The sequence below is a fragment of the Bidens hawaiensis genome, unplaced genomic scaffold, assembly GCF_021521415.1.
Source record: "Bidens hawaiensis isolate Kalapana, Puna unplaced genomic scaffold, B.hawaiensis_p1.1 tig00036290_1, whole genome shotgun sequence".
In the NCBI taxonomy this organism is placed as follows: domain Eukaryota; kingdom Viridiplantae; phylum Streptophyta; class Magnoliopsida; order Asterales; family Asteraceae; genus Bidens; species Bidens hawaiensis.
Window position 1 is genome coordinate 1 of NW_027496317.1, and position 27,745 is coordinate 27,745.

The following is a 27,745-nucleotide window of genomic DNA, read 5'->3' on the forward strand; positions in this document are numbered from 1 at the left end:
ATGCATTATTTTAATATCTATATCATTAACTTATGGCAAATGGGGACTTGGGGATTTTTAATGAGTTTAACAAAAATGAATAAAGTTTATATAAATCATTTGATGTTTATTAGTTTAAGAATTATTTGTTGAATGAACAATTATAACTTTATTAATAAAAGATTAAATAACATTATTAATAACAATTATTGATTAAATTTTTTATTTTATTCTAGTAACATTATTAATTAATTAACTTAAATGTTTTGCATGAATTCTTTTAAAGAAATAATAAATATTAGTTATGTTTGTGAAATAAAATAAACAATAATTAATTTACTCAATGATTAATTTAAAGATATGAAGTATGCTATATTTATTGAAAAATATTTTAAATAAAAGAAATTTTTATAAATCATCTTATTTAAAAGAAAGTTTATAAGTTATGATGATCAACGGATCATAAGATTTAGATAAATATATATTCATGCTTGTTCTTGCAAAATAACTAGGTTTGATCCAAGATTTAGAAAAATCAAAGTGTTTATTTTGGATATCCATAATCATAATGATTCTTAAAACCAAAATATAATATTTTTACGATAAAAGTAACATGATCATGAAGAACAACTATGAACATTCAAGGTAAAATCAAAACAAAAGCTATAAAATGCATGAAATGATAAAAAACTTACTTGTTGGTTCTCTTAAACTTAAGAAAAGAATGTATTGAGTTGTGAAAAAGATGTAGGATTAATCCTCCTTTTATAGTGAATTTTTATAGTGGTTATGGATTATAGAATTTAATAAATTAAATCATGTTTAATATAATTAAACACAAACTAAAAAGTAGTTTAATGGGGTATTCAAAAGGTTTAACTATTTTAATAAATTTTATTGAATTAAAACATTCATTAGTTTTTATTAGTTAATAATAATAATAATAATAATAATAATAAAAGTAGTAGTAGTAGTTAAATAATAATTCTAGTAAATTGAATGGGACATGTACATAAATATTTGATCTTGATTATGAATGTTTTAAATGAATATGTAATACTATAAGGGTGGTGAAAAGTATAATTGCATATAAACGATAACATAAAATACATTAACGAAAATTGAGATTAACTAATAATATTATAAAAATATATAAGTTTAAATAGAAACAAAACCGAAAATTTAAAACGGGTCGGGTTTTCGGTTTTGAAAATTAACGAATGTTACATATATTTATATAAAATAAGTATAAGCAAATTTATAAAATGTTCAACGATGAGGAACGTGGATTAAAGTGTCGGGTTTTAAATAAAAAGAATAAGGTTTGCTATTAAAATATACTTATAATGCATACATGTATGTGTGTGTGTGTGTATATATATATGTAAACGACAGCTTTTAACAAGAAACGTAAAACTAAATGGTGTCGGTTAAATATAATATTGTTTATTTGATATTTAATATTAATTTTTCATTTATGAGAATTAATTAAAATAATTAACAAAAACCTTTTTTTAATATAAACAACAAAATTACAGGGTGGTCGGGTTCGAACACGCGACTAGCAGGTTGATGACCGTCGTTTGAGTCAATCAAAAACCTAATTATTCTAAATAGTTAGAGCAAGTAGGGTATCGTATCACAAGAAGTGTGTGGTCAATGTATTCGTGTAACAGATTTCTAATTATGAAGTGACTGGTTTTTAGTGCTGATCACACAAACAATTTTAGTAAATTTAGAGAACTAAGCAACGAGCAAGTAAACAAGTTGTAAGCAGTTAACAAAGCAAATCACACCCGGGAATTCAAGTAAGCAACCAACAGTATCTCATGCAACCTAACAGATTAATTATTAACGATTAACTGAAAACTGATCAATCAGACAAAACCTTAGACATCATCAATTACTTTACAAACGGCACTGATATCAAACAGTCCTTGCTAGTGTGACTCAGTTAAGGGCAATTGTATGTTTTATCGTATTCAATCTAACCAAACAGTTATATGACTAATTATCTAGCAACTGGTAACAGATCGTTCAGACCAACGTAAACCTAAACCGACCGAACACACAGAAATACCAAACATCAATAATCATATATCAATCATCAATAATAACACAATAGTATTCTTAGTTACTTGAGAAAAACTGTAAAGATTACAATATATACATCCCGAGTGCGATTTTAGGAGATTAGCCGAGCTGCGACATCATCAAATCGTCAGTATAGATGATATGGATCATAGATATGGTCTTGACATGAGCTACAATGGTGAAATCTCCTTTAGGAGCTGCTGGAAGTTGCCTCTCTTCGTCCAAAACGAGTTAGGGTTGTTTAGAATGAAAAATATTATTTAACCCTAATTTTCCCGTCTGAGCACCCCATCGCGATACGCGATAGGGTCTTAACTGGTTCATCGTGTATCGCGATGGACCAGAAAGTCAACATGATAATAAAGACCATCGCGATACGTGATGGGTCTTCATCCAAGCCCATCGTGTATCGCGATGGGACTTGTCACCAGCAAAATCCATTATGTGTCTCGTTTTGCGTGGCTGGACAATCCCGGGTCTTCATTCCGTGTCACAACAGGTCCAAAATTAGGACTTTAACACCTGTGACCTGAAATCCAATAATACACGTATGAAGTATCGATAGTTCTAGAATAAACAGTTAAAACTAAACAATAAACGAACTAAAACATATACAAATTAACCGACCATCACAGGTCTCAGATCCAACACACAAACTCCAAACCATCTGAGCTAGCACATTTGTTGTTTATGAACTGAAAACAAGATCTTTAATACAAAAGATACAATACCCAAATAGGATTATGAACCCTAGAATTCTGGATTGCTCAATTCGTTCATTGATCGATTAATTAATGTTAGGGTTAATATTACCCTGATTAAGGTGATTTATTGCATTAACTAATTACCTCAATTGATGCCGTAACGATGATGAACAGCGAGACGAAAAGTAAATGGCCAAACACGATCGACTTTAGTATATTGCAGCAGACTATCACCCAATTAAACTTAGCGTTTTTTATTGCGTGATTATAAGGATTTTGCAGCAGAGGTTAATTTAAATATTATGATTGTTATATGGTTAATCCTAAACAAGTTATGATGGGTTGGTAACATAATCAATACGAATATTGAATGATCATAATTAGTTAGATCGTTATAGCCGATTATGGTATGCATAACAAGAATCGCAGATGAATTCCAAGATTATAACGAAAATTGTGGTGCAAGGGTATAAAATGGGTATACGGGTTTGGTTCTTGGATAAAGGATACGGGTATAGAGTTAGGTAAACGGGTTAACTGAATTATAAAATTGAGATATTTCAATTAAGTCTTTGAACTAAGAAAGTGGATACACAATAAGTTTAAAGTATAGTTTAGGGTTAAAATAGTATATGTTTCAAAGTTAATAATATATATTACATAAAAAAAAATAAAAAATAATATTATAATAATTAAATAACTCGATAAACGTGATATTTTATTAACAAAAATTTCCTGAACATAAAAGGGGGTCGGGTAATGAACAAAAATATTATGTGGAAAAATCCGAGTTGTTACATATTGAAGTATAAAATAGGAGTTTTATATGATTGTATGCTTGTGAGATAACATAGAATTAGGCTTAATAAAGTTACCAACTGGTCATTGTAAACCCGAAATATTATAAACAACTTAAAGTATATATTTAATGAAAATCTACTAAATAGTTATAGGACATGAGCCATGTTGGACAATCTCTTAACAAGCTACAAACCGTGAGTTTGTCATAAATCCCCACTTTTAATGTTTTGTAATTGATTTTTTTTTGGGGGGGGGGGGGGGTTAGGGGGAAGACAAGTTACTTAAATATCATTTTATTTTACAATTATAGTAAATGGAATGGGTTAGGTGAGGAAACAACCGCCTAAATAATAGTATGAATGCGAAGGTGAGGAAACAACCGCCCAGTCGTTATACACGTTAACCTTGGTCTATGACGTAGAAATATTAATAGATCTATCAGGGTGACACCCTGCATGCCGACCATTCGCTTTGGTTAAATGTTCGGGGAAAATATTTTAAGTTTGGTATGTGTCGGGTTATAGGTTTAATTCCTTTGCATGTTGTCATATTTCTTGCAAACTTATGACTAATATAATTGTTAATGTAAATAAAATGTTGATTTTGAATCTCTGGATAAAGTTTGATTAACAGATTACCTTCATAAGTGTACAAAGAGGATTATTTATATTTTGTAATGTAACATCCCAAAATTTCTAAATATAATATTTAATATATTATTTATTTATGATGGAAAATTTTACTTGAGTTAGCAGAAGAAATAATAAAATAATAAATATGGAAGGTTAAGTAGGCTTTATATGTGGAATTAAATATGGACTAAAAAGGAAAGATGAGCCTAAGGTCCATGGGCTTAAGTGAGTATAAATACCCCTTAAACCATAATATTTTCCATTTCCATCCATCTCTACACCATAGCATACACCATCAAAAACCCACAATTAAGCCAAACACTCTCTACTCTACTATATTCAACGATCCGAGACCAAACGAAGGTAAGAAATCATTTATCTCAGCTGACCCAACCTATTAAAACCCGACACTGCAGCCCCGTGATGTCGTACGAGCCGTTTGGATCTAGATCTAGCTTTATTCGGGTATTTAATCAACAAAAACGAGCTTAAGGACCACCTTAACTCAGATATGGACACCCCGAAGCTACCTATGCCATAAACGATCAAACCCCAATCAACCATGGTGGTTAACAGCGCATGACGACGCCAGAATCGAAGAAAAACTCAAAAAACGCGTAAATATAAAGATGGTCTTGACAAACGGCATATAAGTATGTCCGGCGTATAAGTATGTCCAGCTTATAAGTATAAGCGTATAAGATAGACCAGCAAATACGTATATGCAAGTCTTATATGTACGTGGCGTATATGTATATGGCGTGTATGTAAGTAGCGCATATGTATAAGGTGTATATGTATATGTAATTCGTATATGTATGTAGCGCATATGTATAAGGCGTATATGTATATGTAATCCGTATATGTATGTAGCACATATGTACAGGGTGTATATGTACATAGCTTGTATGTATAAGTCCGTGTAACGCGTAAATAGGTGCATGGCGTATATGTATAAGTGCGTATATGTATGGACTTTTACGCCGAAACAACTTATGCATTGTAAATAACTTATACGTCTACAAGGACTTATACGTTAGATGATTTTCCAAACTAAACGAAATATAAACAGCGTATACGTACGTAAACGATAGACATGGACTTATACGATATATAAGCTTCGAATATGAGAGTAATTAATAATGAAATGTAACGTTTAAAATGAAGATTTGATTTGATTAAATAATTAAACTTCAGTTTTCTAATGAGGTTTTTAGTAAAAACATATTAATGAAAATAACATTTTTCCAAGCTGACCTGGCAGCTCAACCCCAGCCGGGGCTCTGCCGCTTGGACCCCGCTAGGGGCTGCCGCCCCTAGAACCTTGCTGCCAGGGGCGCTGCTCCCAGATCCCCGTAGCTAGGAGTTGCAATAACTTAAAAGTATGGTATAACTAGAAGTAGTTCATTCATACTATGAATGATACACAGTTAGCCGTGCACAACTCAAGAAGAGCATAACAGTAAATTCAGAGAGGAACAGTTTGCAAGTGAGTTTCTAGCCCCATTTCCTTGTTATGTTTTCGGGGTTGTGTGAATAATTGATGTGATTATTTAATGCGCTTACCCTAAGTGGTAAGTGTATGCCTTATATGATTTATGTGATAGTGATTGAGGTTATGAATGAATGTTTGTCGGTACGTGAACGATCTTCGGATATTGCACGTATCGCCAGGAAAGGTGAGTTTTATATAGGAGGCATGAATGAAACATGAATGATTAAGAGTATGTATGAAAGTATATAATAAAATGTATGTATGGTTGTATGGAAAGAAGGGACCAAACCCTACTAATATCTGAGATAGAAGGGACCAAACCCTAATAATATCTTAGACAGACAGGACCAGACCCTAAGAATATCTGAGATAGAAGCGACCAAACTATAATAATATCTGAGATGGTAAAGATAGTTATGCATGTAGTATGAAAGTATGGAAGAATGTATGTATGAATAAATGTGTGTACGAAAGAAAGGTAAAAAGGGGTAAAGTATATAATAAGTATCTTCGGATGTGTATATGAAAATAAGTGTATGTATTGTATGTTACCTGATTAACTAGAACTCACTCAGCGTAGCTGACTTTTAGTATGCACGCAGGTAAATAGATTGAAGCAGTTAGCTTGAGGGAGACACATGGCAGGATCTGAAGAGGCTGACATCTGAAAAAGGAATTGTCATTATGTTTTTAATAAGATATGTTATGTTATGTTTTTAAAGACAAGTTTCGAATGTTTTGTAACGAATGGTTGACTTTAATTATTATTTCCGTGAAAGATTTAATTAACTATGATATTTAGAACTATGCTTATGAGTAAATTCAACGCCAATGTAGGGCACCGGGAACGGGGCCTTACATGTAACAACTGGTTTCAAAATATGGTTTTGAAATTTGAGAACTCACCAACCTTTGTGCTGACAAATGTTTTAACATGGTTTTCAGATAAATGACAGAATAAAAGCTTCGTGAGGAAAGTCGGGAAAAGTGGAAATTTGTTTCGAATGGTCAAAGTGTTGGACTAGGTTGATTTGAATAATGTATAAATATGTGTAAAACTCTAATTTTAATAGAAGTCTAACTTTTCTTTGTATTGTTTGAATATGATTGCCTGAGCAGCAGCTGTCACCGCCCAAATTAATATAACAAGACTTCCGTTGTTTAAATTAACGAATTCGGGGTGTGATACAAACCACCTATGTCCTTTTCTTTCACTTACTTGTCTACTTGCTTCAATTTCTTTGCAACTCCCCTTCCGCCTGACCTACTTTACTTGTTTTCGTTATAATTCTTCAGCCTTATTTCTCTCTCTTCTCAATTCCACACTTAATGTCCCCTTTCTCAGAAACGACTCTCAAAACGCCAATGTTCAGATACCAATTGCTGGAAATCAGGCCCGAGAACACGACATAAAGTATGATCTTAACCAAGATCCACTATTTCTTTGTTTTATTATAATTCTTGACACGCTAATTACGTAACGCTAACCATCTATTTATACAAAAACTCTAACTTGGAGACAAAAAAAACCTATTCCTTGAAACTAAATAACTCTTAAAATTCGTACCATACTAATAGCATCCACAATGCTAGAACTCCGCAAACAGTCACATCGGTGCTACAGATTACAAACTTTTCTCAAAAACCCCTCATTTTCTTCCACAACACCAAACCTTCACAAACCCCATTAAAAACAATATAATCACATATATAATATGTATATATATGGGAATGGGAGTGGGTTGCCACGACGAGTTCGTCCTCAAGTTTGTAGGGAAGGACTTTGGTCCGCGGCCTTCCATCCACAACGCATAAACAACCCCCCCCCCCCCCCCCACCCCCGTTCATTCGTGAGACATATCACCGTGGACCATTGCGATGCGGATGCTCTAAACAAACATACTAAAATAAACTTACTAAACAAGTTTAACCCTACAATTTTCTTGATGACTCATTTCAGGATTAACTTCCAGTATCATCTACTTGTACTTGTTGCTTGGCGCATGTATGGGCAGGATCAAATCTTTGTGCAGGATATCACCACCTCTAGGAGATGCAGTTAACGAGATCTTACATACTTTTAGCACTTGACGGGAAATAATTATAGAGGTGGCATATGACAATACTTATTAAAATGACATTTTGGTCTTAAACCGCCAAATGTGGGTGGATGTTGGTTAAAAATAATTCTAAGTCTGCTATAACCAAACCACCCAATTTACAAGCTCCTCAACTTTATGGAATACGATTAAAAGACATGGCTCATAATCTAGAGAAAATAGAATAATGTAATAAACTAATGGTGCTCTTATTTTTTACAATACGGTTAATTTTTACTAAAAATCAACGCAATTATAGGTTTTTTTAGATATATTAGTGGAAAACAAAACATGGACTCTTTCTATGAAGATGAAAATTGGGATTAATTTTCTCCGAACATCATGCATGTCGGATTAAACAATTTTGATGTTTTGTTATTGTATAAACTTGAATTTTGTTGTTGGATTATATCATGTCATTTTGCTATACCCATAACCAACTTGTTATAACCTTCAAAACCGATTAACCCAAACCACCATAACGAATTAATTATGATTATCTATTAAAAAAACATCACTTATTATTATGGGTTTTAACCTAAAACCGCTCCAAACCAACCCCTACACATCACGTTTATCACCTACCTAGGTACAAGTGCATTTAAGTCTCCTCAAGTAAAAGAAACGAATATTTACGTTTCTGTTATTTTCTTATGAACAGTAACCGGAAAAGGCAAATCTGGTGACAAATCTTCACAAGAATTTTTATATTCATTTCAGTACCTACCAAAATAAACTTAATACAAAATACCATATATTAATATTTTCGTTCCGTTTGGCGTGGTCCTTTTTGTTAACCAGATTTTAATCGTGTATGATAGTTAGATTTTGTTCATTTGTTAACGTTTCCAAAGTGTACGTTATAGGGATACAATTTTCCATTTTTCTGTTGTGAACGTGTTGTTATTTTATTCGATGCAACTGAGCACCGAAAAGTCATGTTAAAGAAACTTTCCATTAATGTCTTTTCTCGTATGATTGATTTTTCAATGATTATATCTCGCATATTGCTTAACATAGACTTAATTCTCGGTTCTAGCTAGAACCAACTTTAGTTTACCAGATCGAACTTGGAACAGTTGGGAATTAGAGTACGCGACGACTAGTGAGAATAAGATAGAGAATCGTTATGACTCATACCGTTTATGGTGCACAAATTGATATATTTTTTGTTTCTCTTTAAATGATGATAAAATTTAAGAAAATGTGATATGCTCCTAACATAAGTCTTACAAAGTAATAGCAAGAGTCAAGAGATATAGATTGAAGAACAAGAAAATGATTATGTAGAGAATGGAGATAGTTCTACACCGAGCCTTGGATGGTCAACAGAGATAAGTCCCGTCACCTCAAAAGAATTTGGTCAGCTCACCCAAGTCCGATATGATCATGCGCCCAAGCTAATTAAAACTTGATAAACGTACACAAAGTAGTATATGTAGAGTTTAACCGTGAATTAACTTAGTATGGTGAGATTTAGTGTTATTGACACAAGGCATATGGTAGATACAACGTGAACGGTTCTATATCAATTTGTTCTAAGAGAATATACTAATTTCATAAAGTCTATTCGGGTAACAAGAAGGAAAACAGGCGAATCACCCTTTTAATGGTTTGGGTGTAAAGTTATTGGCATTATTGATCATCTAACCCTTCTATTGTTATCAGGAAAATCACTTAACATGTAACGCATTATATAACTTGGAAAAAAGACGAAAACTGGTCGTATATTAACAAGGGGGTATACTTGTGTAATTGTGTTGTAAGTTAGTTGGCTACTTGGTCATATGACCTAGGATTAAGCTCAGGAACACCATCATATACACTGAAGATGTTTGATAGTGGATGATGTATAAAGGTACAATAGAGTGGAAAGACAAACTGGTAGCGTTAGAAATGCTACACGAATCGAATCGAGTCGAGTCGAGTCAAGTATTGAGCCCTTCAACTTGGGAACACAATTCTCGCACCTAATAATTTGTCAAAACGTACATAATATAATTAGTAAACAACAATAATTAATGACATAATTCATTAGTGAACAAACAATTGATTAAATACATAAATAAATATACATAAAATATATACGTACATGTATGCATACAAAGATATACTACACATGCGTATAAATGTATAATTACATACGCATATATATATATATAGAGGTGCACAAAAAACCCGAACCCGGAACCGGACCCGAAATAAATACCCGGAACCGGTTTTTCTAATACCCGGGTTTTTAATACCCGAACCTGAACCCGACCCTACCCGTAGGGTACGGATAGGGTATGCATTTTGGCACTAAAACCCGAACCCGAACCGGACCCGATTTGTACCCGGTAATACCCGAACCCGGAACCGAGGTTTTCCAATACCCGAAATCGGGTATTTCAAATACCCGATGTATACCCGAAAAATACCTTAAAAATACCCGAATAATACCCCTAAAAAGTGTAAACTTTTAAAAAATCCAATCTATATAAAAAAATACCAGAAAAAAACCCGAAAAAACCCGTAAATAGAGTTTTTTCAATACCCGATAATAGGGTATTCAAATACCCGGTTTTAGAATACCCGGTTTTAGAATACCCGGTTCTATACCCTACCCGAACCCGATGCATAGGGTATGATTTTTAGAGACAATACCCGACCCGAACCCTACCCGACTATTACCAATACCCGGTCATACCCGAACCCGGTTCTATACCCGAACCCGGGTATTTAAAAAACCCGATTTGTGCACCTCTACATATATACTCATAGACAACAGACTTTGGAGAGGATTCGATCTGGGTCCGGCCCATAAGGAGTTCTAACTTTGACCGAAGGCCTGGTCTCTCATTGTACGTGTTTGTTTGTTTTTTTTTTTCTAAATAAATAAATCAAACACGATATATAAGAATCAAATATTTAGGCATATTTATAGAGTTAAATCATACTTTGTTATGATGGGTATGGTTCATATGGACAATGGTATTATTATTATTATTATTATTATTATTATTATTATTATTATTATTATAACAATCTATATATAAACGAAAACATAAAAATCTTATGTGTCGCGATATGGTCGCTCTGTCTTTTTTTGGAGTCACCAGATTTGCTTAATTTTTAAATGGAGGCTTCTCATGCATTTGACCCGGATTCACGGGTATGGGTCTTATCAAACCCAGATATTTATTAAACGGGTTATAACATCTCATTAAATTAAAAACTAATCTCACCAAATGTTTGATATAAAAATCATATAAAGTAGGGATATACTAAAAATTAATATATTATTTATTTAAAAAAGATATATATTATTTATAATTAAAAATCAATTTTATAGTAAAAAAAATAAACGGGTCTCATTAAACCCATATAGTTTTTAAACCAGGTTATAGCATCTTATTTATTTGTGAAACAATTTATCATCAAACCATAAGTATATTATTAACTTTCATACAATAAAAAAAATTCAAAAAATAAACAAATATTAGAAACAGATAATATAAAATAACCCTCATAATACGGGGGATAAAAACTAGTAATATATATAAAGGAAACCATAAAAAATCACACATGTCGCGATGTGGTTGCTCCCCTGTTTTTGGAGTCACCAGATTTGCTTGAATTTTAAATTGAGGCTTCTCATGCATTTGACCTGATTTCACTGTTATAGGTCTCATCAAACCCAAATATTTCTTAAACGGGTTATAACATCTCATTAAATTACAAACTAATCTCACCAAATATTTGATTTAAAAATCCTATAAAGTCCATATACTAAAATTAATATCTGATTTATTTAAAAAATATATATATTATTTATAATTAAAAAACTAATTTTATAGTAAAAAAAATAAACGGGTCTTGGATCTCATCAAACCCATATAGCTTTTAAACCGGGTTATAACATCTTATTTATTTGTGAAATAATTTAACATCAAACAATAAATATATTATTAACTTTCATATAGTACAAAATATAAAAATTCAAAAAATAAATAAATATTAGAAAAAAATAATATAAAGCAACCCTGTAATATAAGGGATAAAAACTAGATAGTATATATATTAAAAAGAGGATTTCTTCCTCCTCATATATTCACTACTAGTATTTACCCTTCGTATTACGGGTGGTGTGTTTCATTTTTCGTGTCTAATATTTATATATTTTTTTGGATTTTAATTTTATTTATTGTAAGGATGCTAATAATATACTTAAGGATTAATGATGAAATGGTTTCACGAATAAATAATATGTTATAATTCGTTTAAAAGCTAACTGAGTTGGGTGAGACTCATGACCCGCTTATTTTTTTACTATAAAATTGTTTCTTATTATAAATAATATCTTTTTCTTAAAAAAATGAATATTAATTTTTAGTATATCCCAATTTTATATCATTTTTATATTAAATATTTGGTGAGATTAATTTTTAATATAATAAGATGTTATAACTCATTTAAGGTTACCTGAGTTTGTTGAGACTCATACCCGTGAATTCTGGTAAAATGCATGAGAAGTCTCCATTTACAAATAAAATAATCTGGTAGCTTGAGAGAATGTAGGAAACAACCAGAGAGTTTTTAAATGTTTCGTTTATATATATTTAAGACTTAATGTATTATTCATTTTACTTTTTTTACTATTTAGTTTTAAAGTCTACTACTTTTTACATATATTGTGTTTAATTTTTTGTTGCTTAAGTTTTACTTATTATTTTTAATTTATATATGTTTTAACTTTTTTAAAAATACAGTATAGATGGATACACTATCAGATGGTTTTTTTCTCTTTATTTTACTTTTTGTTTTAACTAGTTATAATATTTAACAAACTATATTTATAAACCTTAAACTTGGGCAAATGTCGCCTTTACAATGTTTTACGGTAAACATTTTCTTAAACTTTGCTTTCGTATTCGTTATGGTTGGTCTTTAAAATGACGGAAATTTTTTCCATGATTTAAAATTATCTCATCGTCACCATGTTTTTATATTTGCGTTTCGACATTTGATACCTACCACACCTTTAAAATATGATCTTTTGGCTTACTAATTCATGTTTACCAATTTGTGTTGGTACTTTCGATACTAACCGAATTTGCGTCGGTTCGTAACTATAATGTTCTGGTTTTTTTGTTCCATGTATGATAATTTGTTGTATTTTGGCATTGACATGTTTATTTCTTTTGTTTAGTTTCGATGTCATAACCCAATACAAGCTGATTACCCATCACCTCACAGCACGTTCGTGGTTTAACGTTTTTACGTATGTTTTTTTTATTCGGTTTAATGGTCCGATCATGAAAAGCGGGGTCCTAAATTAGAGATTGTAAACTTGAAATTGAATTATGTTCATCTATTAAACTGGAGGCCCTGTCAAATTTTAGTTGTTTATATTTGATGTTTTATATTTCAATTTTAAAAATTGTGGTGTTACTTTTCAAAAATTTTGCCTCCTAAATAGATGAAGAGAAAAGAAAGTCTTGAATCGAGAAGAATTTGAAATACTATACTTCGGATATTACAAAGAGTTGATTGAGGATTTTGCCTTCAAAAATGCTAGATGAGCTTCATAATCGTTTAAGTATTCTAAATAGATCATTTTGCAAAAATACTTTGTTTGGTTTATTGTTATTACAATTATCTATTTAAATTATATATATGAGTTATTAAGTTTGTATTTCCGGGTAGTTGTTTTACATGTCCTAGGCCTTGAATTTTTTTTGCATTCTCAAGGACGGCTCTACGTTATATTAATCGTTAAGCTATGTTTATACCTAGCTTATATATTTTACTAAAATCAGATATATATCTAACATATATAATATATTTAGACATGTGGTTTTTTAGAATATAATTAATAAACAATTATATCAAATTATAAGTTATGTTTATTGAATCACGTCTAAATTTTTTTATATTATTCAAACCTCTATGTATCTTATCAATGGATCAACGACCGATTTCGTGGTAAGATTTGAATGTCATTAGTTTTATCAGTTACAGTTTCACACTCCCTGCAACAATGTTGCGGGTCAAACTACTAGTTTAACTAAAATTACATACATACATAATACATAATATATTGTGTGAACGACGAATACTAGCTAAACCCCTGAAAAGTTATCAGATTGGTTCGATATCCTAACGCCTAGTCCATCTAGTGATGCGTTACCTAGACTTAAACCTGAGAATATAACACATGAGTTGGATTTAGCATATATTTAAACATGTGATCTTTTAGGATATAATTTAAGTAACATTTTATCAATAGTGATTTATATATTTTTTTTAATCACGTTTCAAGTTAGTATATTATTTGACCCTCAATAAGTGTGAGGGACGTCTCTACTCTCCATCACCCTCTATATATATTGGAATCGCTTAGCCATCTTCTCAGGTAGCAGTTTAATCAGCATACATGTTATCAATCCAGATCCTAAACAAAATGTCTGCTGAACAAGAAAACATTATTCGTCCCACTGCAAATTTCCCGCCTAGTATTTGGGGTGACCAGTTTCTTGTCTATGACCAGGTATATATTTTATGAGTTAATAATTGTTACATAATTGATAATTGATTATACAAATATTACTAATTAATTACTATAGGATGACAACTAATTAAGAACTATATTTACATCCATGCATGATTTTGTAACCATGATGCATGCTATCGATAGACTAAGCGTTTGATGGTGTCTCACGTGTAGATGAAGCAAGAAGAGCAACATGGAATTGAACAAGCTGTACAAGAACTAAAACATGAAGTGAAGAGGGAAATATTTGCAAAGTTGTATGCTCCGGCGGAACATGCAAATTTGTTAAAACTTGTTGATTCAATCCAACGCCTTGGCATAGCATATTACTTTGAAGAGGAGATTGATAAAGCCTTGCAACATGTTTATGATGCTTATGGAGATAAGTGGAATGGTGGTAGCATTTCCCTTTGGTTTCGACTCATGCGAGAACAAGGCTTCTTCGTTTCATGTGGTGAGTGGGAATAATTGTAATTTACTTAGCATATAGGATTATTGCAATGGAAACTTATGATGTCTTATGTAAAATGAAACAGATATAATGAATAACTATAAGGACAATGATGGAGCTTTTAAGGAGAGCTTAACAAATGATGTTGAAGAAATGCTTAATTTGTATGAGGCAACGTTTTTAAGGGTACCGGGAGAAGTCATACTTGATGATGCTCTTACTTTTACAAGAGCTCGTCTTGATCACATGGCAAAAGATCCTCGGTGCGTTAACAATATGTTTTCTGCTAAAATACAAAGAGCACTAAAACAACCCATACGGAAAAGATTGCCAAGACTAGAGGCGATACGCTATATACCTTTCTACCAACAACTTGAATCTCATAACGAGTCTTTACTAAAACTTGCAAAGTTGGGGTTTGACTTGCTTCAGTCCTTGCATAAAAAAGAGATTAGTCAACTATCCAAGTACAATCACATTACCCATTTCTTGTTAAATTCATCAAATATCAAATGGTCAATGAAGAAACACTAACCGGACCCCGGGCAGATTACAAGTAACCTGGGGGTTAGATAGATGTTTCCCATGAGGGGTTAGACCCTGAGAAGATGGTTCTTCTGATAACCTGAAAAACAGACACCGTGAGCTTGTCACTGAGAAGGGGGGGGGTTCCTCCTTGTGACCACCCTCCGGCGTGAGAATCAGACTAGATTGCTCTTTAAATATAAATGTATATTAAGAGATTGCTAGAGCAGATATCAGGTATAATATGATGATACAAGATAAGATATGTTGAGATCAGATGATCATACCATTCGTGGTATTTATAGCCGAAGGTAGGTTTCCAAGGAGGTGTGGCCGGCTGCAACAGTATTCCTGTTCCACTAACAGTGGCCTACGCACGTGCCCTGCTGGTAGTTGGTGGGTAGGCAGCGGCTGATAGTGACCAGGCCTGCTGTATACTATTCCTTTTCCACCAACTGCCGGCTACGCACGTGGTATGACAAGAGTTGGTGAGTAGGCAGCGGCTAATAGTGACATACAGTGCAGGAGCATGCTGCTCGCCATACTGTTGTCAATAAGCTGTCATATCTTTAGTCAGATCTTTTTCCCATACCTCGTCAGGTACAGTACAGAAGATCTTCCCGTATCGTACGGACTGGCTTATTTGGGCGGGAGTATTCCCCCTCCCGCCCTTGTGCGGGATTGCTCCCGGCTTCGCTCATTCCTTCAGGTGACACTGAGTGATTGAGAGCTAAGTGCCTTGTGCGTGTAGCCTTGCTGCGCGGGTGGCCTTCCCTGATGGCTTGTATCCGAGGCTGCGGGACAGGCGGAGTCCTTCACCATTGGGAGGCATTTCCTGCGGGAACAGCTTGCGTACTGCGCGTAAGGATGTCACGTCTCTGAGCATGGTTGGTCCTGCGGATCCAGTTGGTTTCTGCGCAGACGTCCCTGTTCAAGGTGAGTCTTGCGGGTCCAACTGGGCTCTGCTGGGACCTACCTCTTCAAGTCCCCCCAGTCCAATGTTCTTCTCATGCGTGTTTAATAAAGTGAGGTGAACTTTTGGACTTAAGCAAAAGGTTTTGAAAAGGGTTTTTTTAAGGTTTTCCATGGGGATTCTTCCCGCGGAAGTCCTTGTCACTTGCAGAAATTCCCGAGTTTCCTGCTTGGTCTTTGGGTATGATGCGGGTAGGTCTGTAACCTCCTCGCAAGTCAGGAGCGTTGAGTCCCACTTGTGTGGATTCTCCATGAGGTTTTGGTAGTTTTGAACATAGTGATCAATTATGTTAAAACCACCAATTCCATCCTGGAGCTTCAAACAACGTAGTTTTCGACGTTCCCGCTATGCGGGGATGTTATTTCCGTTTCCGCAAGCATTGCCCAGAAGATCCTTCTTGGTTTCAATTCCCAGCGGAGCGCTAGGTATGTGAAGGGTTTTGCCTTAACACTGTACATGCGCTCGTCTTACGGTTACTTTACTTCCAAGGTATTCCTGGCGTCAATTCCCTGCGGGTGCTAGGTATGTGAAGGGTTATGCCTTGACACTGTACCCGCAGCCGTCTTATAGTTACTTGGTTGCCGAGGTATACTTGGCTTCAATTCCTTGCGGGTGCTAGGTGTGTGAAGGGTTTTGCCTTAACACTGTACCCGCATCCGTCTTACGGTTACTTGTTTGCTAAGGTTTACTTGGCTTCAATTCCCTGCGGGTGCTAGGTATGTGAAGGGTTTTGCCTTAACACTGTACCCGCATCCGTCTTACGGTTACTTGTTTGCCAAGGTAAGGGGTATTTTCCCGCTTACTTTTGAATCTTTTTGAATTTTGAATTTTGAAATTCGAAAGGTTGGTGAAAGGATAAGAACAGTCCAAACCTCTGAAACGTCGTGCGACGGTTTCTTCTGACTGTGTCAGGACGTGCAGGAAGTTATGGTGACGTGACAGTACATGGTCATTCCAGACGCTTTTTCAGGCGCGTGGGCGCGATTTTTCGGGCGCGTGGCCTCGAAATTAATGGTATGCGTCCTGTCAACAGCTGTTGCCAGCTTGCTTTTTGCCACGTGTCATAGTTTCATTGCACCTTCGTTTTCTCTCTCTTCCGCATTAATTTCATCGCATTAATTGCGATTAGTATATAAAGGGGGAGAGGGTTCTTTGTAATCCACACTTTCACTCTTCTCTTCTTCTTTTAAGCGATTTCCGGCGAATACTCCCCTTTTCAGGCAAGCATTCTCTCGAAATCGCTTTCTTCTTTCATTCACAAGATGTCGTCTCGTGATGTTGAATCCACAGCCGATGACAAGAGTACTGCTGGCGAGTGCCAGTGTGCTCTGCCTGGCGATCTGTACCGGTATGTTGTCAGGAAGTTCATGCTCGAGTCTCTCGAGCCTGAGTTTCCTGAACCCCATCAGACCGTGTACGATGCCCCCAGAGGCAAGATCGGGGTTTATGCAGCATTCTTTGTCTATGGGAATCTTAGGTTCCCATTGACAAAGTTTGTTTACCGTGTCCTTGAGAGGCACGGCGTTCATTTGACCGAGTTGCACCCCATGGCGATCGCCAAGATTCGCCACTTTGAGTGGGTGTGCCGGATTTTGGGCATTGAGCCCTATGTTGACCGCCTGATGACCTTCTACACTTGGAGGTGCATCCAGGGGTGGTACACGTTGATAACCCGGGTTAAGGGTTTAAAGATTTGCGCGACCGAGCGCAGTCTTCGCGCGTGGAAGCGGGAGTTCTTCTTCATATCCGCTCGCGCCATCCCCCTTGCCATGAAGTTTAAGAACGGGCAAGCTCTTCCCAGCCTTCACGCCTCCAACTACGAGGAGGCGGAATGGTTTTCGAGGATTTCCCGGGTCCAATCTCCGGTTTACCGGTTTGCGGAGTCCGGGATGGTGATGTTGGGGATGAGCCGGGTGTGGAAGGCGGCGGATGCGCAAAAGGTTCCGATCGTCCTCGAATACGGTTCGAACTCTGTTCCTTACGGTATGCTTTGTTTCCTTTTGTTGACTTTGAATTTCTTCTAACTTTTTTCCTGTTTATTTCAGAGGGGAACGACCTGCAGTCGCTCCTTAACCCGCGGGAGGCTGATGGTCCCGCACGGATGGATACTCGCGCTCTGGACGAGAACGAGTTGCCCATCCTAGAACAAACGGCGGATCGGTTCGTGGAGGTCTATCCGCAAGGCCATGAGATCCTGAGCGCCAGGCGGCCAGGTAAGGCGCTCTTCAACCCTCGACCCCTCAATGTTGAAACCTCTGCTGGAATTCCTTTAATCGTATGCTCTGATGAGGAATCCGCAGATGGTCCTCCGTTGGTGCGGAAGAAGAAGGCTGCCGGCGGGAAGGGGAAGGAGAAGGCCTCCACTGCCGATCCAGCGCCTCGGTCTGATTCGGAGACCGAGAGCGAAGAGGTGGCGGGGAATCCCGGTGGTGATAAGACCACTGCTCCGGAGGTTGCGACTGTCACCTCCGGAGAGCCCAAGAAGACGACGGTGACCGGCGCAAAGAGGCCGGCTCCATCGGGTTCGTCCCCGCCTCTCCGTACCTTCAGGCTCAAGAAAACCCGTAAGTACAAATTTTCTTTGTCTTTAGCTTCATAGTTTAATGTCGTTAACACTTATCTTCTTTACGCAGGCGTGGATGTTGACGCATTCCAGGGTGGAGCGCAGAGGAGTACCTCTCCGCCAATGACGGTAGGCTTGGTCAGCTTACCTGAGGCGTCGACCCAGGCGCCTGCGCCTGCTTCCGCTGGTTCAGTTGCTCACTCCTTTGAGCCGACTGTTCCAGCCGAGATGACGTCACCGCCGGCTGTGAGTGCGATTTTTACAGCATCCTTCACCGAGCCGGCGATTACTATTGCTGCGGATTCCGCGGCGGCGACCGCGGCGGCTGTTACCATGCCCCCGCCATCGGCCACGACGGCCGGTCCATCAGGTACGCATGGGGCTTCTCGCCAATCTTTGCCACCTTCCCATCTGCCTGACCTCTTGGATGGATTTCCTTTGGGTTCATGTGATGGGTTCGGCGGCTATCGGCCTGTTATTGACCCTACAGGTGCGTAGGGTTCCTTTGGCCCTTTTTTATATATATTTTTTATCATCTTTTCCTAACTGCTTTTTGTTTTTTGCAGTGTCGGATTCCAATGAAGTGTATGTTCCACGATGGAACATACGCCGAGGAACAACCCTTCGCACCCCTGTGGAGTGCGTGGAATGGGCTCATCACGCTGCTCCTAGTGGTGCGTTGGGGGAAGCCATGGCTAGCTACCAGGAGGGTAGGCTAAGCAATGAGCTTCGGGTTCTCCTGGCCCGGATGCAGCCGCGCGTCGAGCTGCTTTGTCGTGAAAACGACAAGTTAAAAGCAGCTCGAGCTAAAGAAGTAGCTCAGGCGCGGGCTGTCCGGGAGGAGAACCAAAAACTTACCGCATTGGCTGCGGAGAAGGAGAAGGCCTTCAAGGCCCTCGAGGTTGAAGTTCAGGCTCGACTCGAGGCCCGTTCCAAGGCTGCCCAAGCTGTTAATGAACAGCTTCGGCTGGCTAAGGAAACTGCGAGGAACGCAACCGAGAGGGCCACCAAGGCTGAAGCTGTTGCTGAGCCTCTACGCGTGGAGAATGAAGAGCTTAAAGCCAAATTAGAGGCTCTCCAGCAGGCTCATGATGCCTTGGCGATGGAAGACGCCAAAAAGCTCCAGGAGATCTTGGACCAGAGGGGGGTGCTTGACCATACTGAGCGGAAGCTAAAGGGCGTCGAAGTGGCTGCGGCTAAAGAAGTGTTGCTTGCCAACCTCAACAAGAGTGAAGCCGAACGCGCCCGTAACGAAGCTCAAGCTGCCCTCCAAGAAGCTCTGGCGGCCAAGGAATGGCTTCTTCGAGAAGCGTTGTCTCAGGTATGTTTTCATGTCTTCACGCTTTTCTTTGTAAATAGAAAAGGTTTGACACTTGTATTTTTTTCTTTGTAGGTTGTGCATCGGGTCTTCTCAGAGACATCTTACGACGATGCTATGAGCGCAGCCCTCAACGCTTCTCACGAGGATGGGGAAAAGGCCGGCTTCCTGCTTGGTCTAGGGTTCGTTGAGAAAGGCATCCCGCCTTCCAACTTCCCTTTATTCGATGTTGATACTGAAGCTGTTTACGACCAAGCAGTGAATCAGTACGCCGCCTTCCCGCATCCGGTGGTGGAGAAGGTGAATGAAGTCGCTGCTGCTGATGATGGGCTAGCTATCCTCAAAGCTTTCCTTGAACTGCCACGCTCTACTGATGGGGCTGGTCCAAGTGGAAGTGGCCCTGAAGCCTGATCCTGAAGATCCCTTCCCACTGCTAGGATAGATTTAGCTTGTACAGATTTATTTTCTTGTACAGATTTATTTTCTTGTAGGCGGGTAGTTACCCGGCCATTCTTGTAATGAATATTTATGAAATATAAATCTTTGTGCGGGTAAGACCGCTTCTTTTATTGGATTCCTTGCTTTATAAACGTTATATGACTTGCATACTTTAGTTTAAATTAGCAATTTTCCAAGTGTAGAATAAGTTAACCTTTAAACGTGGTAGATAATAGGTGTGAAGTTTTTTGCTTCCTCTTTCGTGATTGTGCGGGTAGGACCGTCACTTGCACTTAGTAGGATGGCTAAACTTTACCTGCGTCTAACCTGCGTGTAGGTTTTCCTCATCTTTTTTTGAGGATAAGTTAACCTTTGAACGTGGTAGATAATAGGTGTGAAGTTTTGCTTCATCTTTCGTGATTGTGCGGGTAGGACCGTCACTTGCACTTAGTAGGATGGCTAAACTTTACCCATATCTGACCTGCGTGTAGGTTTTCCTCATCCTTTTTTGAGGATAAGTTAACCTTTGAACGTGGTAGATAATAGGTGTGAAGTTTTGCTTCCTCTTTCGTGATTGTGCGGGTAGGACCGTCACTTGCACTTAGTAGGATGGCTAAACTTTACCCATATCTGACCTGCGTGTAGGTTTTCCTCATCCTATTTTAGGAATTTTTGTTTTGAACCGTTCGACGCGCGGTTGTCAATAGGTTAGTGTTCAGTTTCCTTTCATGATTCATGCGGATAGACCGGCACTTTCATTTAATGGGATAACTGAACTTTTCCCCTTCAACTGACCTGCGTGAAGGTTTGTCGTTTTTTGCCGCCTTCCCCATGCAACGACTTTTCACGTAATTATGCGGTGAAAACCGGCATATTAGTGTTTAATAAATTAACCGTTCGACGCGCGGTTGTTGATAGGTTAGTGTTCAGTTTTCTCTCATGATTCATGCGGATAGACCGGCACTTTCAAATAGTGGGATGACTGAACTTTTCCCCGTCAACTGACCTGCGTGAAGGTTTGTCGTTTTTTGGGTTTATGCGGGTTTTGCCGCCTTCCCCATGCAACGTTTTTTCACGTAATTATGCGGTGAAAACCGGCATATTAGTGTTGAATAAATCATAAAGTATAAATGTAAAATCATCAGCATCGATGTTTTAAGGAGAATCATTTCCATTAGAAGTGGCTCTTGGCCTTTTCTTTACAAATTTGGAATTGATTTACATGCAAACTGTGTAAATGAGCTCCCTTCCATGTTGTTGGGATGGGAGTGCCATCGAGCCGATACGCACCTGGTTCGGGATCTCGTTCTTTGCGCAGCATGTAGTCTCCATATCGAAGCTGGAATTTTATTCTTGTTTTCCCCAGCTGGGGTTCTACACGCATCAGCCTGCTCAGCGTTCATTGCGCCACGAGGTGCGCGAGCGTCCCATCTCTGACGAATGCTTCGACCATGTCCTTTACGTCTATGCATTCTTCGGTGTTGTGGCCTTTGGTCCTGTGAAAGTCACAGTATTTACTCCGATCAGCATTGTGACGATGTCGGATTATTTGAGGCTTTGGCCATGGGAGCTCCTCGGTGGCGAATATCTCGGTGACGCTTTTGGTGAGCGGCGTCCATCTGGAGTTCTTGTTTGACTGTACGTTATCCCTTCCGCCTAACCGATTTTGCAAGCTGGATGAGGTGTCAAAGTTTACCCTTGACTGCCAAATGCCTAGCTTTCGCTTTTTGTTTAATCGGGCGGTAAGGACGTTGTCTTCCCTTGTTTTCTGGGTGTAGAGGTTTGTGCTCTGAGGGAGATCTCTACCCAGTTGCTTCTCCGTTTCCGCAAAGCGTTTAGCTGCTGTCATGATGGCATCCCATGTGGATGGCATGCCATCTTTACCCGTTAAGGTGCGGATGAGCTCTGGGTCGTTCGCGCCCTGGATAAAGGCAGCGCGAACAAGATCTTCGCTAATGTTACCCAGACTTAGCTTCTTCGAGTTGAAGCGAGTGATGAAGTCCAGCAAAGATTCATCCTTCTCTCGAATGCATTTGAGGATTGTCCATTGCTCCTCGGTATACTTTCTTTGCTGGCTGAAGTGTTGGCTAAACTTCTGTTGGAAGTCTGCCCAGTCGTAGATGTGGTTGACCGGTAGACGATCGAACCACGCTCTAGCAGCCCCCACAAGCGTCATTTGGAACATGTAACACCACGTAGGTTCCGTCCAACTACTGACGGTTGCCCCCGCTATGAATCTGTTCAAATGATCATCGAGGTCAGATATACCATCATATGTGCCTATACTTGACATTTGTTTGGCACTTTTTGGGGCGATTGCTTCCGCAATGTCCCTTGCAAATTTGGACGTTCCCGCATTTACAACGTTTGGTCTGAATGCTTTGGAGAAGTCACGTGGACTTCCACCTGTGTTTATTGGTTTGAAGGCTTCTCCAAAATGCCTTCTCAGTTGGGAGTCCGTTTCCTTACGCTTCCCTTTCGCCCTATGGCGAGGGTTCGCGTCGGAGTCGGATTCCTCCGAGTCATCGTCCAAGTATTCGAATTCGTCGGCCTGTTGGACGGAACGCAAGCGTTCGTCCAACTCAGCTTGGAATTCCTTTTGTCGCGCCTCCGCCCATGCCTTAACTTCATCGAGAGTTTGGTGGGGGAGTCTTCGTTTCTCAAACTGGGTATCGGTGAATCCCAGTGAGCGATTATTTACTGCACTTGCCCCAGCTTGGGTAACTGGGGTAGTGTTCGTAAAATTTACTTCACTTGCCCCGGCTTGGGTAACCGGGGTAGTGTTTGTAAAAATTGTGTTGCCGGTATTCCCCCAGTAGCTGGGGTTGTGGTTACCGGAATTTCTTTAACCATCTTTCTAGAAGTTTGAAAAAACTGGAGAAAAATAAAGTTCTAGCTTTATGCACGGATGGCGCCAATGAAGAAACACTAACCGGACCCCGGGCAGATTACAAGTAACCTGGGGGTTAGATAGATGTTTCCCACGAGGGGTTAGACCCTGAGAAGATGGTTCTTCTGATAACCTGCAAAACAGACACCGTGAGCTTGTCACTGAGAAGGGGGGGTTCCTCCTTGTGACCACCCTCCGGCGTGAGAATTAGACTAGATTGCTCTTTAAATATAAATGTATATTAAGAGATTGCTAGAGCAGATATCAGGTATAATATGATGATACAAGATAAGATATGTTGAGATCAGATGATCATACCATTCGTGGTATTTATAGCCGAAGGTAGGTTTCCAAGGAGGTGTGGCCGGCTGCAACAGTATTCCTGTTCCACCAACAGTGGCCTACGCACGTGCCCTGCTGGTAGTTGGTGGGTAGGCAGCGGCTGATAGTGACCAGGCCTGCTGTATACTATTCCTTTTCCACCAACTGCTGGCTACGCACGTGGTATGACAAGAGTTGGTGAGTAGGCAGCGGCTAATAGTGACATACAGTGCAGGAGCATGCTGCTCGCCATACTGTTGTCAATAAGCTGTCGTATCTTTAGTCAGATCTTTTTCCCATACCTCGTCAGGTACAGTACAGAAGATCTTCCCGTATCGTACGGACTGGCTTATTTGGGCGGGAGTATTCCCCCTCCCGCCCTTGTGCGGGATTGCTCCCGGCTTCGCTCATTCCTTCAGGTGACACTGAGTGATTGAGAGCTAAGTGCCTTGTGCGTGTAGCCTTGCTGCGCGGGTGGCCTTCCCTGATGGCTTGTATCCGAGGCTGCGGGGACAGGCGGAGTCCTTCACCATTGGGAGGCATTTCCTGCGGGAACAGCTTGCGTACTGCGCGTAAGGATGTCACGTCTCTGAGCATGGTTGGTCCTGCGGATCCAGTTGGTTTCTGCGCAGACGTCCCTGTTCAAGGTGAGTCTTGCGGGTCCAACTGGGCTCTGCTGGGACCTACCTCTTCAGTCAACAAGTATTATATATTTGTGTTGACTTACATTTCTCCATTTATAAAATATTCATATGTTTTCTTAGACATGTACATGTAAACCACCTTATTGCAGGTGGTGGAAACCTTTTGATGTCCCAAATAATTACCCCTACGCAAGAGATAAATTGGTTTAAGGCTACTTTTGGGCACAAGGCGTGTACTTCGAGCCAAAATATTCCCAATCAAGAAATTTATATGCTAAAATTATTGCGGTGATAACTATACTGGATGATACTTATGATGCTTATGGTATCTATGATGAACTTGTGATTCTTACTGAAGCATTCGAGAGGTAATACACAAACATGCAAATTGTGAACCGTTCGAACCAAAAATATTTCAATGCAAATCAATTTTTTGTAGGTGGTCACTTGAAAGCTTAGATATGCTACCGGAATACATGAAACTAGTGTACCAAATGGTTCTGGATGTACATACAGAAATGGAGGAGATCATGGCAAAGAATGGAAAAGCACATCATATTAACTATTACAAAGAGGCTGTAAGTCTCCATGCCTTCATATGTAGCAATAATTTTATGAAGTAAACTTGTAAGATATCCGTCCACTTATTCGTGACCGAGATTAGCATTTCCTTATATATTATCATGTTTCCGCGTTATGATATCTTTTTGTAAAACTTTGAAATGGTGTTACTGTTATTGTTACTTCTGTTTTTGAACTTCAACTTTGCTTCTCTAGTTTCTTGGTGGATGCTACGTATTAACTTTATGTTTTTGTTAATTTTTAGATGAAGGAATACATTGGAGGCTACATGACTGAAGCCAAATGGAGAGATGAAGGTTATATACCAACCCCTGAGGAGCACACATCAGTTGCATTAATTAGTTGCGGCTACAAATTCCTTCTAATAACAAGTCTTGTTGGCATGGGTGACATAATCACAGATGAGTCATTCAAATGGGCTCTAACTTTTCCACCTCTTATTAAAGCTTCTTGTACACTTTGTAGGTTCCAAGATGATATAGTCACCCACAAGGTACATTAATACATTATGCTTAAGACTAAACAATCTAATAGTTTTCTAAAACTTAATAAAGTTGTACGAAGCATATATATGTTGGTTACTGTAAAACGTCCAAATTAAATGTGCAGGAGGAGCAAGAAAGAGATCATGTCGTATCAGGCATCAAATGCTACATAAAGGAATTCGATGTCTCCGAGAAACATGTCATTGATTTGTTCCTCAAAAAAGTAGAAGATGCATGGGCTGAAATGAATCATGAATCCCTTGTGTGCAAAGATGTTTCTATGCCTATAATTATGCGAGTGATTAATTTGGCCCGTGTAATTGAGGTCTTATACAAGTATCAAGATAATTTCACACATGTCGAGGAAGAACTACAATATCATATCAAATCTCTTCTCATTGACTCTATCATGAGTAAATGAGCTCAAGTTCTTCTGCTTCATGGTGTCATGTTGGAAATAATCAGATGAAAATAATCATCTTCAAGATGTTTGGAGATTTACACGTGCGATTGTGCGAAGATTCTATTGTTTGTATTTCATTGTTTGGGTAATTACGTGTGTTTAATTGGTATTATTAATTTTAGTGTTTGTATTTCAAATTTTGAATAATACGTGTCTAATTAATATTTTTAAGTTTAGTGTTTTTATATCAAAGTTTGAGTACTAAGCATTTTTAATATATTAAACTAATGCTTAATTCATTAAGTTAGTGTCCCGTGTAACACTTGGGTAAAAAATATAAGAAAACGTCAAATATACATATATGAATTATATAATGAACATTAATAAATGAGAAATTGCATAGTTTAAAATTAAAATTACAGCTCTAACATTATTGTTTTTATTAAAACAACATATAAAGACAAACTAAGTAAATTTACACATTCAGACATCTTTAGTATTTAAACCATAAAAAAACACATTAATAAAAGCCTTCATTACGAAGATAATCGATTTATAAATGAATCCCTAAAATCAACCGAACACAGAAAATAAACGAAACATGATGTTATTCATACTTACAATTCTGGCATTTGTTAAATCAAATTGAATATGGAAACGTGATAGACATGGAGAAATCGATGGAAATAAATATGTTTTAACTTTTTTACCTGAAATTATTTTGTCAATAATTTAAAGCATTAATAACACATATCATATTTCCTAAAATAAATAGAGTAGTAACAATAATTTGTATTTGTATTTTAAAAGAAATCAAAATTGAAAGTTTGAATCTATACCTATTAAGGAAAAGAGAATGTTAGCATCAATTTATCCTAGTTGAGTTGATAAGTCACATATTTTAAAAGCAATGTAGTGAATTCGATTCCCAACAACATATTTTTCGTTTTATTATTTTAGTTCAAAACCGTAAAAATGAAACAAATTATGGATCATAATTGTTTAATAAACTGGCTTGACCGATTAAACCATTCTGAGTCATTGTTGATATGAAACATATCAAAGAACCAGAAGATTCTTCATGGTACTCAAACATGCAATTTGTGCTCTCAAGGGAAGTTAATGATATAGTTACTAAAGTATGGCTGTGAATCCCTAAATTTTATGAAAATGATAAAAGGATATGCATATCCCGATATGATACCATTTAGTGTTCTGAAATCGATGCATCATCTAAATGGTTATCAAATTCTCATCCTGAAGTTTGTGTGACTTGTGACTTAGCTAATAAGATAGCAAGTATATTATTCTAGAATAGTTTGATATATATGGTGATCTAAATTCCCATTTTAGTAATGTGATTATTGGAATAAATGTTAAACCACATGTGGCGAATGTTGTTACAAAAATTGCTTTTGTCAAAGACAGTGGCCAAGATTGCAAAATAAATGAACACTATAGCAAATAATCATATGTGTATACTGGGACATGTGTTTTTATATTTTGTAATATTAATTCACATCAGGCCGACAAGTTATAATACTTCATCCCCATTACAATTGGTTTTGGTCGAAAACCAACTATTTTTCATAAGTGATTTTTTGTGTGTGGTATGTATTAAAATTGATCCACCACATACAAAGTGTCACATCCTGCCAAGGCAGAAGCGCAGGCGCGTGACGCCATACATACCATAAGCATATGATTATCGGCAACATGCATGTATTAGGATACCAACAGTTTTAAAAGCGTTTACAAAACATAACATGTTTTCAAATAAAATTAGTTGAAGACAAAAATGAGATTTCTTGTG

At 37.7% G+C, this 27,745-nt stretch overlaps 1 pseudogene across 1 annotated transcript; it reads left to right on the forward strand.

The window, feature by feature from the left end:
- The first annotated feature begins 14,213 nt into the window (after positions 1 to 14,213).
- LOC143588262 (beta-caryophyllene synthase-like) lies at positions 14,214 to 26,022 on the forward strand (annotated as a pseudogene). Its single transcript, XR_013145074.1, has 7 exons — positions 14,214 to 14,336; positions 14,514 to 14,793; positions 14,876 to 15,257; positions 24,612 to 24,830; positions 24,902 to 25,040; positions 25,289 to 25,537; positions 25,654 to 26,022. The product of XR_013145074.1 is annotated as a beta-caryophyllene synthase-like (transcript).
- Positions 26,023 to 27,745: the final 1,723 nt, after the last annotated feature.